The 13,925-nt window shown below is 36.5% G+C and overlaps 1 pseudogene; it reads right to left on the minus strand.

Moving 5' to 3' along the window:
- LOC131697201 (tetratricopeptide repeat protein 29-like) overlaps positions 1–13,925 on the minus strand; it is a 52,331-nt pseudogene that overhangs the window by 20,534 nt on the left and 17,872 nt on the right.

Consider the following 13,925-nt stretch of genomic DNA (forward strand, 5'->3'; position numbering starts at 1 on the left):
TGAAGGATCACTCATTGTCCCTAATCAGGTCATTTAACACAGGATATATATATGTGTGTGTGTGTGTGTGTGTGTGTGTGTGTGTGTTTCAATAGAGAGTCAGTTATCCAATCTTTGATGAACTGTATTGTCTAATCAGACGAATGCACCGTCTGCATCACAGGCTCAAAGCTTTGGTTTACAGTATACAGGATTCGGATCTTTAGGAGGTAAATACCCATTCGGTAATGGTTACCTTTCGTACTTGTATCATGCCTGGGTTCCATCCCTGTAATCACGTCATGAATTACATGTGGTGTATTACGCACACAGCTTCTGCTGCAAAACGGCTACGGGATTTAGCTGCCAAAAAAAGGACCAGCAAACTGAGGCAAATATAAGTTACAGAATTATTCAGACCACCAAAACCTCTGTGTACTTTAAATTGTTGTAGTGAAGCAAATTAAAACAGTCACCTTGTTCTATTTTGTCAGTAAGGGCTGAAGATCCTGTCTATGATATTAAGCAGCTAAGAACTTTTATTTTATGCATGTCTTTACAATGCCTTAACAGCAGGTATCAAACTATAGAAACATTAATATTTTTTAAGTTTAATGATTCCTAAAGTTTTATAATGTGTCAAAGTAGTACAGAATTATATTCTTTGGGAGAATACAATTCTGCCAAGGCTATGTATGCAAAGTTTCACTTCGGTCGGCATAACTGTTTCAAAGAAGACGTTTGAATATTTTTGACAATTCCATTATGGCTGCCAATCGACTTCTCGTATATCTAGACCATGCGGGTAGTCTATTTCACCAAGTTTCACATCTCTGTGATAAACGGTTTCGGTGAAGACGATTTTTTTAAATTGTCCAAAATTCTCAAGAAAACCAATATGGCTGCCACGCCATGTGACCTATGATCTTCATTTTCGCTCTGACACAACTTGCCTTAGGTGACTACCACCCTACCAAGTTTCGTGAGTTTTCGTGCAACGGTGTTGATTTTAGAGATTTTTTGAAAAAAAGAGCAGAAGAAAAAAATAAAAATCCTAACAGAAACAATAGGCTACCCAGCCACTCTGGCTTGGAAGCCTAATTAGTTTTCAGTTCTGCTGTAGTTCCTGTGAAGACCACCAGGAGAATCACAGGTATGGGAACTGCCTCTTTAAGTTATTCAGGTACTGTATTCAAATGACTGGTCTGTTGTTGTTGCTTTCTATCTTTCACAGGTGATACAGGTAAGTATAGCGCTCGCTTCAGGTAAGTTCCAGGTTGTGGGAGTGCTGAGGTACCATGGGTGCAGTAATTCTAACAAGGTAAGTCTACCAGCGCCCTCTGATGGTGCCAGAAAAGTAACTTGTGGTTTGGACAACAATAAATAAAAAGCTTCAAATACAAACTGTTTTGTTGTCTTTTATATTTCTTATCACAGTCCATTCATGTAGTTCCTTTACTACACATACACCACAGTCTCTTGTAATACTCTTCGTTGTACAATCTGGTTGAGGGTATTGTGCTAAACAGCAACCTCCTTTCAGCAGTTCTCGCACACTCTGTGTTACACTTGTTTCAATGGTATGTTTTAAAACTAGAACCGGCTGTAGCTCACACTCCAAGGACAGCCTGCTTGGTCGTTTTAAAACTAAAATACACGCACTTGTATGTCCCGGTTTGCACGGGTTTGCACAAATATTAGTATACGGATAAAAAGAGTCTTTGGACGTAGATCCACACACACGGACGGTTCCAGTCTTCAATATAAACATAAGGGTTATTTTAGTAACCCGCACCCTTTCAGGTATGTGAAATAACACAGTCCAACTACCTTTCTGATGTATAGTTGTCCTCCTTTGTTTGCTGTGTTGAAGCGCTGATTTCCAAGGCCGTTTTGTCGTTCTCTTCCTGCTCTTTGTTTGGTCGGCGTCCACACTCACAGATGCCGGCGTTCACAACGCTGTTGTCAGTAATATCCACATTGAAGTTTTATGCTGATCTCTTCAATATGTTTGACACGACTCCCTCACTTATTCTCAGGTGCAGTACACAGGTAGTTGTTGCCGGTGCCAAACATGATCTACACTCTTTATAATGCTTCAGGCTGCCGTTAGCCAAAACTACCACACTTTTGACTTGTTCCGAGTAAATTTTTTTTTGGTCTTTTCCTGTATCCTACACAACCGCCACTCGCTCACCATAGCTTGTGTCTATGATTCTCCTAGTCATTCCAACTCCGTCTTCCTAACGAAAATGAACATACCTCTTATATAACACTCCCTGAATGAATCACTATTATAGGGAATTGGGGGACATGCTGTAGCAACGTTTTATCCGAGGCGCGTTATAACCGAGAGCCTTATAGCGAAGGAGCACCGTATAGATATGTTAACCTTTAGGTGGGATTAAAGGCACAGAAGCTAGGGCTCCACCCATGGGCGTAGGAAATATCAGTAGGGCTAAATTGGGGGGGGGGGGGGGGCCAAAGTAGAATCATCCTAGCTGAACAGTTATCAAGTTATCACCGGCTTTCACATAATATACTGTACCATTTGACTGATTTAAAGAAAAAAACATCACAGTCAATTCTTAAGTGCATCCTCCTTGGTGCAAATGGAAATTATTCAGGCAAACAAATTTCATCTAAGGGGACTGTACACTATTTCTACTAAAATATCTAATAATAAAATGTCACTAACCTGCAGTCAGTGACTACTGTAGATATTATAAACAAAGCAGCAATACATCCAGAAACACAGAAAGAAATAGGAGGCTACAGCCTACATACAGTAGTGTAATCGTAATAAGCTTTTAAATTATGCACTGTTGCTTTAAAGACGAGAATAGGCAATAACTCCTGTATACAGATGGGCAAATGGCAAAAGTAACAAATTGAGGCCTACTACACAGTAACTGTACCTTTATGGATGCTCTGAGCTTCTCTTCATCTTTCATCCATCCTCTCACAGTTGATTCACCAACTTTTAAATCATGAGCAACATCAACCTGTTTAGCCCCACTTTCCACTCGATCAATAGCTTGAAGCTTTTCTTCTACAGGCCCGTTTATTCTTTTTGACATTTTCATTTTAATCAGCAAGTAACCAGTCTTGAGCTCTGCATAGAAAATTCAACCGCCAAATGTTCAACATTCTAAATAAGATTAGTTATATTCAGAGGCATGCGCATCTAGACTATAAAGAAAGGGGAGCCAACTCCACGACCGCTATATATTCCAATAAGCAGTATAGCAGGGGGGGGAGCGATATAATGAGGGGGGGGGGGGGTATCTTCTTATGTTCTTACAAGACATGGTTCCTGCAGCTATCAGCTGAGCAAATTGAAGACATTTTTAAGACCAATCGATAGAAAATTTAAGACCCATTTTCACAGCAAATATACCAAATGGAAATACTCAAATTGTGACTAGCTCAAATACCATCTAACAATTATTTATTCAAGCTGTACAAACTGCAAAAGAATCAAACCTTTTGATGCTTGTACAATACGTACAGTACCAATGCAGTGACAAGAATAGTTGATGACAAGGGAGTTATTGTTCAATTTTTCTTTAATCAGCAGAGCAGCACTTCATTCCAGCTGATCAACAAACAGAACTAGGGCTCAGAGTTGGCCAAAATCCTTAGGGGCATCTGGCTCCTAGATTTTAAAATTTGGTCGCCAAATAAAAATTTTGGAGTCAAGTAAATACTCCTAGTTAAAATATTTCAGTTACTTCAGTTTTCCCCCACTGATTAAATCTACATTCTATTTTTTTTTTTTTTTTTTATTAAGCAACATGTATTTAAAAAATACTTAATAGTCACTTCAAACGGCACCCAAAACACTTTGGATTTCAATTTAGCATTTTATGGTTGCAGACCATGATATTATAATTTACTGTATAAAATATGGATATGAGATTTCCTGTAACCTGATTGGTCAACAAGCGTGCCTTAATCCACTGTAATCCGACCCGAATATATTATTATTATTATTATTATTATTTATTTATTTATTTATTTATTTATTTATTTATTTCTTAGCAGACGGCCTTATACAGGGCGACTTACAATATACAGTATTCAAACCGTTTAATCACATTTGAAAGTTAAATTGCTGACAGCCAAACAAAAAAGTATTCAAACTGTTTAATCACCGTTGCAAATCAATCTGCCTGAATAAAACGTAAATACAGTACGTTGTGTAATTTACCTTTTTTCTGGTTTATTAATATTAAAGACATTCTCCGTTCTCGTTTACGCACCCTATTGAACGCTATCTGTCAAATTTGGTATGCGTATTGAATCTATTTAAATTTAGCATAGCAAAGAAAGTAAAAACAAAAAATCTATTGAAATGTTTCCAATCAGCATGGTTTTAGTGACAAGTTGAAAAAATAAAACAACTTGATATCAGTAGCTCATCACAGCAGACTTTGAATAAACTTTATGAACACACTGAAGTAACTGAACAAAGCACGATTAGCAACAACACATTGGCTGTACCAGATATTATCAATTGTATTGTGCTAATACATTTTATAACGTAATAGTAGTAAACACAGTTTCCGATACGTGTATCCTATAACATGTAGTTAAAGAGGCACCGTTCGCAAACCAGGACCATTTTATTGTGTACAAGGTACTACTAGCGCCATGTAAATTAAGAATATTTTTCTTTGTACCTATATATTGAGTTGTTTACGTTGCTGCTGGGATAATGAACAACTGTCTACCAAATCATGCATTGAATATTGAGGTAAACGTTTGTATTCATTAACAACAAAAATTAGCACCATAAAATCAGGGAGGAAAAAAAACTATCAGCGAAAATTTCGTACCTGGCCAGCCCACTACCACAGTCGCCGATGTTGAATGCATATTAACAAATGATCGCACAAAGACTAACACAGCTCGCAAATTCGAGCCCTGGAAACGCAATTATATATTTAGGAAATTTTGAATGACATCAAGAGCTGTCAAAACTGAAAAAGACAGGAAATTCTAATAATAATAAAATAAATAAAACACCAGCACTGCACTCTCACTTGAAGGCTTTCCAGCACACCCTGCTTAGCTAACGTTTCCAGTACTAGAATGCTGTCTTTCAATTTCACCAACAATCCAGTTTTTATATATCCCCGAATATATAAAAAACTACAAATGACACAACAAAAGTACAAAGGGGTAATATGTTCCTTTTTTGCAAGCGATGAAATGGTTAGTTGTAAACGGACGTATTATCCAATTTTAAAAAAATGGGTAAAAACGACAATATAGGTAAACGTGAAATAAAATAAATACAAAACAATTTCGCAATGACTAAATACTATCAATACATGTTTATGTTTGAAACAATCTCAAAAAACAAAAATCTTTACCAAGTATTCAACCCTACAATCCGATACAAATACACATTTTCATGGATGGGAGGACGTAATTGAGTGACATTGTGTAAGAAATAAATATATGGGGAAAATTATAAATGATGCACAGCTAGGACGATATTTTTTTTAAAACGAAAATAATTTTCAGCATTTTCACAAAAGAATTTCTGAACTGTTTTGTTGTTCTATGGCAAATACAAAAAGTTATCACAGAAAATGGCAGTACAGCCCATATGTCTCGGTGAGTCTGAGGAGGGAGTTTGTTACGCACTGTAGTTTCCCGCGGCACTCTTCTGCTTGTTTCACACAGTCATTGAAAACTTACTGCGTTATTTTCTTGATCGGTTATCCAGCAATACTATCATATTGACAGAAGTTGTTTATAAAAAATCCTTTTATGTTTAATTAAATATCAGAAACTAACCTCAATTCTTAACGAGAAATACTAACAGACTACAACGACCACTTAACCGCGCAAGCACCGCCTCCTTCTCTGTTTTGTTTGGCTGTTAGCAACTTGACTTTCAAACCAATCGAAAGCAGCAGTTGTGCTGCTTATTGTGGTGACATTTTTTCAAGTTTCTTGTTGTTTTTAATCAACAGGGTACAGCTGCCTGTCGCCGATTCGCATCTCTGATACAGATTCACTGGGTGCCGAACGGCGACGTTGGCATCCAAAGTGTTAAACAGAAAAAATAATTGTAAGACCATTTTAATACCTTCAGCTGTAAATCTGTCATATTTAAGATCTTTTCAAGGCCTTTAAAATGGAAAAACAAATATAAGACTTTTTAAGGCTCCGCGGGAACCCTGAAAGATAACATTTTGTGTCTCTCTACACACGCTGACACTGCCTGTGTGTTGTGGGGGAGGGGCATTTCTTTCCTATAGGAGAGTTTTGAAATGCACGTTTTTCTAAAAGACTACTACAGCCCGACTAAGCCAATAGTTTCTTACGCCTATGGCTCCACCTCCTTTCTCAGTTTGCGCCAAATTCAATTGCCAATTATATATAAACCCTGAGCACTCCCCATTCTGTGTCTGTTTGTGTTTTTTGTACCTGTATACTAACTCAGTAAGACTCGTACCACTGTTTGAATTTTGGTTGTAAATTAAATTCAAGATGTTAAACTTACCGCATTATTCCTTCTCATCGGAGTCGGAAGGCTTGGAAGAAGAGTTTATTCCAGAGTCTGGTACGTTTGTAGCTTCTGTCCGTGCTCCACCTGGAAGATCAAGGGGTTCTCCCCAGCTTTCCACCCCCGGACCTATACTTCTCTGCTCGGATCCTCCAGCTGTACCATCCGCCGCTCCAGTCACTGCTAACCCATCTTCAGCAGCCCAACCACGGAGAAGCAAGCGCCGTCAACCCCGGGAATCCTCTCCAGCTTGGTTGTATTTTAAAGCCTGGTCAGTCTATAAACTCCTGAAAGCTCTTTTTAAAAGAGGTATTCCGCTTCCAGCGGAGAGCGACCGCAAATCTATGTTTATTTTATACTGCAACAGCATTCCAGCCGAACCGATCTTTCCTCCTCAGCCCGCAGCTCAGTGTTCCAGGAAACAACCCCCCCCCCCCCCCCCCGCTTCCTTGCAGCAAGCAGCCCCATCAACTATCTCAGATCCTCAGCAGCCAGCAGCCTCAGCAACTCATTCAACCTGTTGCTGATCCCATTTTGGATTTCAGCAGCCGCCGGGGATCTTTCTGTAACACTGAAATCCAGGGAGCCTAGGCTTCTTAAAAATCTTACACTGGGAAAATTTGTGCTGGCTTTTTCCCAACTGTCAGCAAGAACTGGACTCCTATATGTTCAATATAGTCTGTCTGTCAGGTACAGATGGACAATGTTTTACGAATACCACAAATCAGTTTCAGCTAAAGCAGCCACAGTTCTCGCCATGGATAATATCATCATTGACTGGTCCCAATCCGATCCAAATCTTTTCATAAAATTTTTAGTGGTCTCCCTCTGCCCAAAAGTGCTTCTTCCCACACAAGCCATTTTCTGTGCCAACTCCACCTCGCTTTAAGGACCGTCTTTCATCAGTTAACCCTATTCATTCTTCCACGCCACCAGAATCTTCTCACAGTAAGGATACATTTTTGGCGATAGACAGCTCTGCAATAACTTCAATGAGAAATTCTGCTCTCTGGATCATTGTAGATACATTCAAAGAACCTCAAATACTCTCATCAAGTCAGAAGTGTCTAAGGGATTTATGGTTGACCCCTTCTCAGCCCCCCCCCCCTCCCCCCCCCTCCCTCCATTTCCTCTGTTTCGCATTAACCCTATAGGCATAGCTACCAGGAAGATGTCAGGTAAAAAACGGCTCATCATTGATCTATCAGCTCCTCATGACAGCCGTTTCAGGAACATTAACTCTCGAATCTCTTTAGATCTATTCTCCCTCCACCATATCACATATACAATTTATTTAAATATAAATTAGTCTCTAGGCGCCCTGTTTAAGAACGTACAAATGTTAATAACTGAGACATACCATATTTAAGTTCAGGATCATTTAGAACTCGATTCCCTTAGACAATAACCAACATTTACACAACGTGTCAGAAATATAAAACAATAGTTTATTTAAGAATAAAAAGGGGTGCACAACTAATCTAATATTACAGAAAGGAAAGGCTATTGGTTAGAGATATGCATGAATAGTATACAGTTCATTGATCTCATAGTCAAACGATTACAACGACCATAACATCATTAGCATACATGGTTAATATACTAATATTAAATATGGCTTATCACACAAAGTGTCTACATTGCATTATTATTTTCAATACCCGTTTCTTGTTGTAATCGATCATTTCAGTATGCGCAATAATTAATTCAATTTCCCATTCAGAAGGACATCCAACATTCCAGTACCTAATTTAGCAAATTAGTTTTACAGTGTTAATTTAGTTTAGGCGTGATGTACCAAACTAATAAGTTAACAACCTCAGTTGATGATATATTCAAATTAACTCAGAAATGGGGCAGTGATCAAATTTTCTGCATTTACGAGGCAACTCCTTTGAGTTGCACATTTCAACAAACAAAATACATTTCATACACACTCTAAAACAGGAAGTTATATTCTATACCTAGAACAGTTTATCCACTTAACTTGATAGCGTTTGCTTCAGTTACTTTCTCGAGTTGTAAAGTATTTAATGTTAGATATGTTGAATACTTGAATAATCGATTTCCATATAAAGAAGTCAATCTGTGTTGATGAACACTGCAGCTCTTTGGCTCTGAAGTCCCAATGAAAGGCGATGGTTTGAAGATTTGCTTGAAGTACGCATTGTTGCGTAGGCTCGCAATACACAAATAGTTATTTTCAAATGGAGATCAGCTTGTTTGTATATTTCAATTCTGTTAATTTCATACACAGAGTGATATTATGACCCACTCTGACGCTACAGTATCTTCAGATTAAAAGATTTTACAGTTACTGTAAACAAGAAGGCTACTGAATATTCCATGAAGGTCTCTGAGGCAGCGCAGTGATTTCTAATATGTGATAAGGTCCCAACTGTCTGTATACATCATATACCGTATAATGGGAAATTTTGGTGGGGAATTTATTTTGGCTTTATTGGTTTTGATTGGATCGCCAATAATACTTTCACTAATCAGAGGGTTGCATACAGTGAGCTATCCCATCCTATGACAGACTGGTATGCAGCACAGGTTAAATAAGCGCTGGACAAGGGAAAGAATGTGTCAGATGTCAAAGTAAATATGAGAATGGCAATGATGAAGCCAATTTGCTTGAAAACATTAAAAGTAGACTGGACATTTCCATCAATGCCTTTATTGTTAAAGTTTTCACATTGGCAATACTATCCTACAATTACTAAATTATACTATGATCATTCCACTGTGTTATGTTAGTGAATCATAGCTAAGTTTTAGCAAATGCCTAACTGCAGTTAGTAATCCTTTCCCATTACGGGTACCTTAAAATGAAGAGCCATATAAGCAGGGTTCTCCCCAGGCCTTTTCAGCCAGGCGGGCCACCCGGCGAAGTGGCTGTCGCCGCCCGGCTGAAAAAACCTGATCCGCCTTGCAGATGCTACTGTGATTTAACAAAAAGGCTTGATTTTGCTTCTAGCAGACTAGATCAGTTGCGCGTTGCTTGGTGAAAAAAAATCTTGGAACCACATGACAGCTGTGTTACGTCTTGACACAACATTTAACCAATCAGAGAGTTGAAGGGGCGGGTTTTCTGTGTTAAGCACTTTGAGAGGCTAAAACATAAAAAATGACTACTGAAAAAATAACCAATTACATTCAAAGCAAAAATAGCGACAATGAATGCAGGGAGTCAAAATAAGCCAGCGATCAGCACAATCCACCCCCTAATACTATATTTGCACTGACTAGTTTATTAAAACAAATGTTAAGATTATTTTCGGGTATTATCAGTCAGTCCATTTATTATCGTATTATTGTACTGTAAGGTATATAGTACATAATACATATGCACCAAAATAAAAAAAGAAAAAAACTAAATATTCCTTTTGTTGTGATATCATAACAATATGTACACAGGTGCTTGTGAGAGATATTGGGGTTCATTTATAGAGGCTGTACGCCATTAAGAAGAAAGGCATGATGGGATATCAGCTGAACACTTGTCAAATGACATACAAAATGATTTAAGTGCAGAGGTGCTGGATTATTACACTGCGGTTTCATGCAACAGTTATGATGGTGACAAAACGTGTGTGAGTACTGTTGTGTTAAAAAAAAAAGGTTAAAATGAACAGTTGCATTCAAAAAATGTAGAACAGCGAAATACAAAAATAGACGTGCATTAACAAAATGTCCTGAAAACGTAACATAAAGAAAACAATTTAAATGAAGCAATAAACTCAATAATTTAGCTAAAAAGGAAGTGAAAAGGTTACCTTTTTTTTTTTTTTGTGAACTCCAATAGCCCTACATTATCTTTCCCCAGTCAAATCGTAGCGTGCCTAAATAACCACGGTAATTTACCATAATAAAAAACAGTAATGAAAAAGAAAATGTATAACATAAAAAGCACAACCAGATATAGTCAACGAAAGACAACACATTATTCAAAATCTTTGTCGTATTATATATGTAAGGTAAGTCAAGCTTATTTTTATGTTAAAAGTGCTCCCGGCTATAATGTTCTGCCGCCCGGCTGTACAAATTGCTTGTTTCATATATATATATATGATGAATCATTATTTTATCAGATTGGTCACTGTGTGTTATACTAAAGTAAGCTGTTTATCATCTATTTTTTTTTTTTAAATGATGCAACGCAGATTAAACAGTCACAGATATACTGATAAAATATATCAGTTTAAAAGTCCTAAATATCAGTTTATTCGACAACTGAACATTGTTTGGTAATTTAATTAATACAGCGGCAGATATAAATATAACTGTTGTTTACATCGGTATCTTTCTTTACACATTTATAAGTGGATATTTGATTTTCAGAAACTTAACAGCAACCAATTAAAAAACTGATAGTTAAAGTCAGATATATTGAACATGATATTTATAAATGCCTGGGTGGAACAGTAAGGTAGTTTATGAGAATAAGAAAGGAAAGTCAAAATGAACTCAATTCCGAATTTATGTAAAACATTTAAGTGGTTTCTGTGGGAAAAAAAAACCCAAAAAACAGTTCCTAGGTATCATTCAATTCTACATTTTCAAACTTGCTTTAACTATCTATTGAGTTGATGTAGTAACTTACCTAGAAAGTAATACCTAGCATACCTTAAGCCTCAGAGCATTTATTTTATAATTGATTGGATTTTGCTAAAGAAATTGCACTATTCACTGCAATAATAAACAATAAATATTTGGAATCTATGATTGTATTGATTTTCCTTTATTGCTTACAAAGTCTGGTTTAAAAAAAAAATCTGTGAGTCTGGGAATGGAAAATGGGCATTTGTTGTAAAACTCTGTTGGGTTGTAGCTACATTGCCTCTCTGTCTGTACTGTCATTGAAACACTAGACCATTATTTTCTTCCATGCATAAGAGATTAGTACATTCACTGCTGAGGTTAAATGGCCTAGTGAAACAGACTATCTGAAACTAATGCAAACTGAGAGAGGTACCAAATAAAAAAAATTAAAAAATTACTCTATCTATCGTATTTGCCTCATTTAAAACTACAGATTTGAGCAGAGAGAATGAAAGTTCATCACAAGTACATTTTATAGAATTATTTAATTAGTTTTAACCAAAAAATACCGTATTCCTTCGAATTTAAGATGCAGCCCAAATTTCCCACCCTTAATTTGAGGAAAAAATAAAACAGCAAGTAAATACGCATTTACAAAGATAAAACCTCAATTACGCATATGGAGGGAGTTTGTGGCCATCACACAGAGCCTTATAGTTAAATGCTGCTTCTCATTTCCAGTCGTGATTGCTCACACCTGTTTTTCGCACAATTTGTGAACTGTGGTATTGCTTGGCATGTCGAAAATTACAGGGGTCTGATCAGCATTTCCAATCTTCCAAAGCTGGTACTGTTTGTAAGAAACGTTGAAATTGTAAAATCTCTTCAAATTCCTCAGGAACCTAATGACGCTTCTTTGAAAAAGGCTGTCTGTATGTCATGGATGATCCGAGATCGGGCAGTAACATTTTGGTTTGTCTTTTCTCGGCAGTCAGTCACGTTGCTGCTTGTGTACTTGGGTAGTCATGTCTTTTGTTGGCGATTTTAATACATGCATCACTATAATGCACTCGAATTTAAGACACAGGCTATTTTTGAGAAGAAAAAATTGTTTAAAAAGTGCCTCTTAAATTTGAAGGGATACAATACTTCAAAAAAAAAATACAGAATAGCTTTTCAACCCAATAATTTCTTAGTCTTTTCTAAAATTCACTCTAAATGGAAAGCACTGCCACAAATTGAATATTTTTCATTTTTGTGTTTTGTTATTAAATGCACAGAACAACAACTACTTGGAATAAAGTCCTATATTGGTCTAACACTTCTGCAACTTTAATATTCAACAACCAAATAATTCTCATTGAATCTTAAGGGAAAGGCAACAAGATAAACATAAACAAAGAGCTGATAAAATGTGAACTGTTTTCTATTGTCTTGTCAGTCATATAAGTAGAATACAAATGTATGAGGTCCCTGTGTTCAGTTATGATCCAAAGAAAAACTGCCAAGCCTTCTTTTATATTCAAATTAGAATACATTAACATAAGACATCCAGCATTACAAAGTCCCCTTCCGTTAACATCTCATTTGAATAGCTCATATCTTCAAGACATATCACAGCTTAAATCATATGGGCTTTTGTCCCCAGAATGGGACACTTCTGTAAAGTCAGGGAAGTGTCACGTAAGCAGTGACAATAATTTGCTGTTGAAGCTGTCCTTTCTAAGATGAATAGAATTCAAGTGCTAAGTAGATGATACAGAGTATAAATACATATTCTTTAATAAAGCTATTTTGTAAACACATATTAAAACCATAAATGCCACATACTGGTACTACATACACACACACACACACACACACAGATTTCTTTTGCTTGATCATTAGAAAATAAATTGTTATTATTAGAATTGTTACAAGGAAATGTGTTGCAACCAATGGAATGAACATACCTTAACTTCTTCACAAGAGAACATTAATAATAAATACAAAAGCAGTACTGTAAGCCATTTTCTATTCGAAATGAAAAAAGTTCAGAAGATAAAAATGTCAGCATCTCTTAACAATTGTATCAAATACTTCAGTCATCTCTGAAAAACACAGGAAAATAAAAATGACAAGTCAATTCTCCGAAAACTGGATAACATAACATTTTTAAAACTTTATTTCCTGAATTCTTCTCACGGGGGACATGGTTATTTTTTAACTTAATCTTCACTAGGAATTCCAATTAATCATTTTCTATTTTACAAAAATCGTATTACTGTACTATACTACAGCGGCATTCTGACTGTTCATTTACATGTATATGTGATAGCGTACAGCACTGTTATTAAGATATCACTAAATGTTTTATAACCATAACCTTTAAAGGAAATATTGAATGAAGTTTATATATGACAGGTTTATACTGTAGGCCTACAAGGTTTGGTTGCAATGCCCACCACAGAGTGTTCCACATGCATTTGGGGCACTGTGGTTGGACAGTCTAATTTAAACATTACTGTCCATCTGAAACCGTGGGGACAGAACATACAACTGCATTTTCAAACCACGCCACATATTAACTTCTGAAGCAGAGGCAGTTGAACAATTTTTAGGCATAGTAAAAAATTATCTAAGCAGAGAACAAGATGGCAATAAAAGGATATACAATAGGTCACTGAACAACATTATGAAAATACTATATACGTTAAACAAAGTATGTGTAATAAAGTGACATACCCAACATTGAAAAACTAGATGTATAAACTTGAAAAATATTTTTCTATTCCATTACCGGTATGTGGGAAACCTGTAACACTTTAATGCATACTTAAACATTTACATTTTTAAGGTCTTCAATGCAGAATGTATAAATCCTTTTCCATATTAC

Source organism: Acipenser ruthenus, chromosome 2 (genome assembly GCF_902713425.1).
Source record: "Acipenser ruthenus chromosome 2, fAciRut3.2 maternal haplotype, whole genome shotgun sequence".
NCBI classification, from domain to species: Eukaryota; Metazoa; Chordata; class Actinopteri; order Acipenseriformes; family Acipenseridae; genus Acipenser; species Acipenser ruthenus.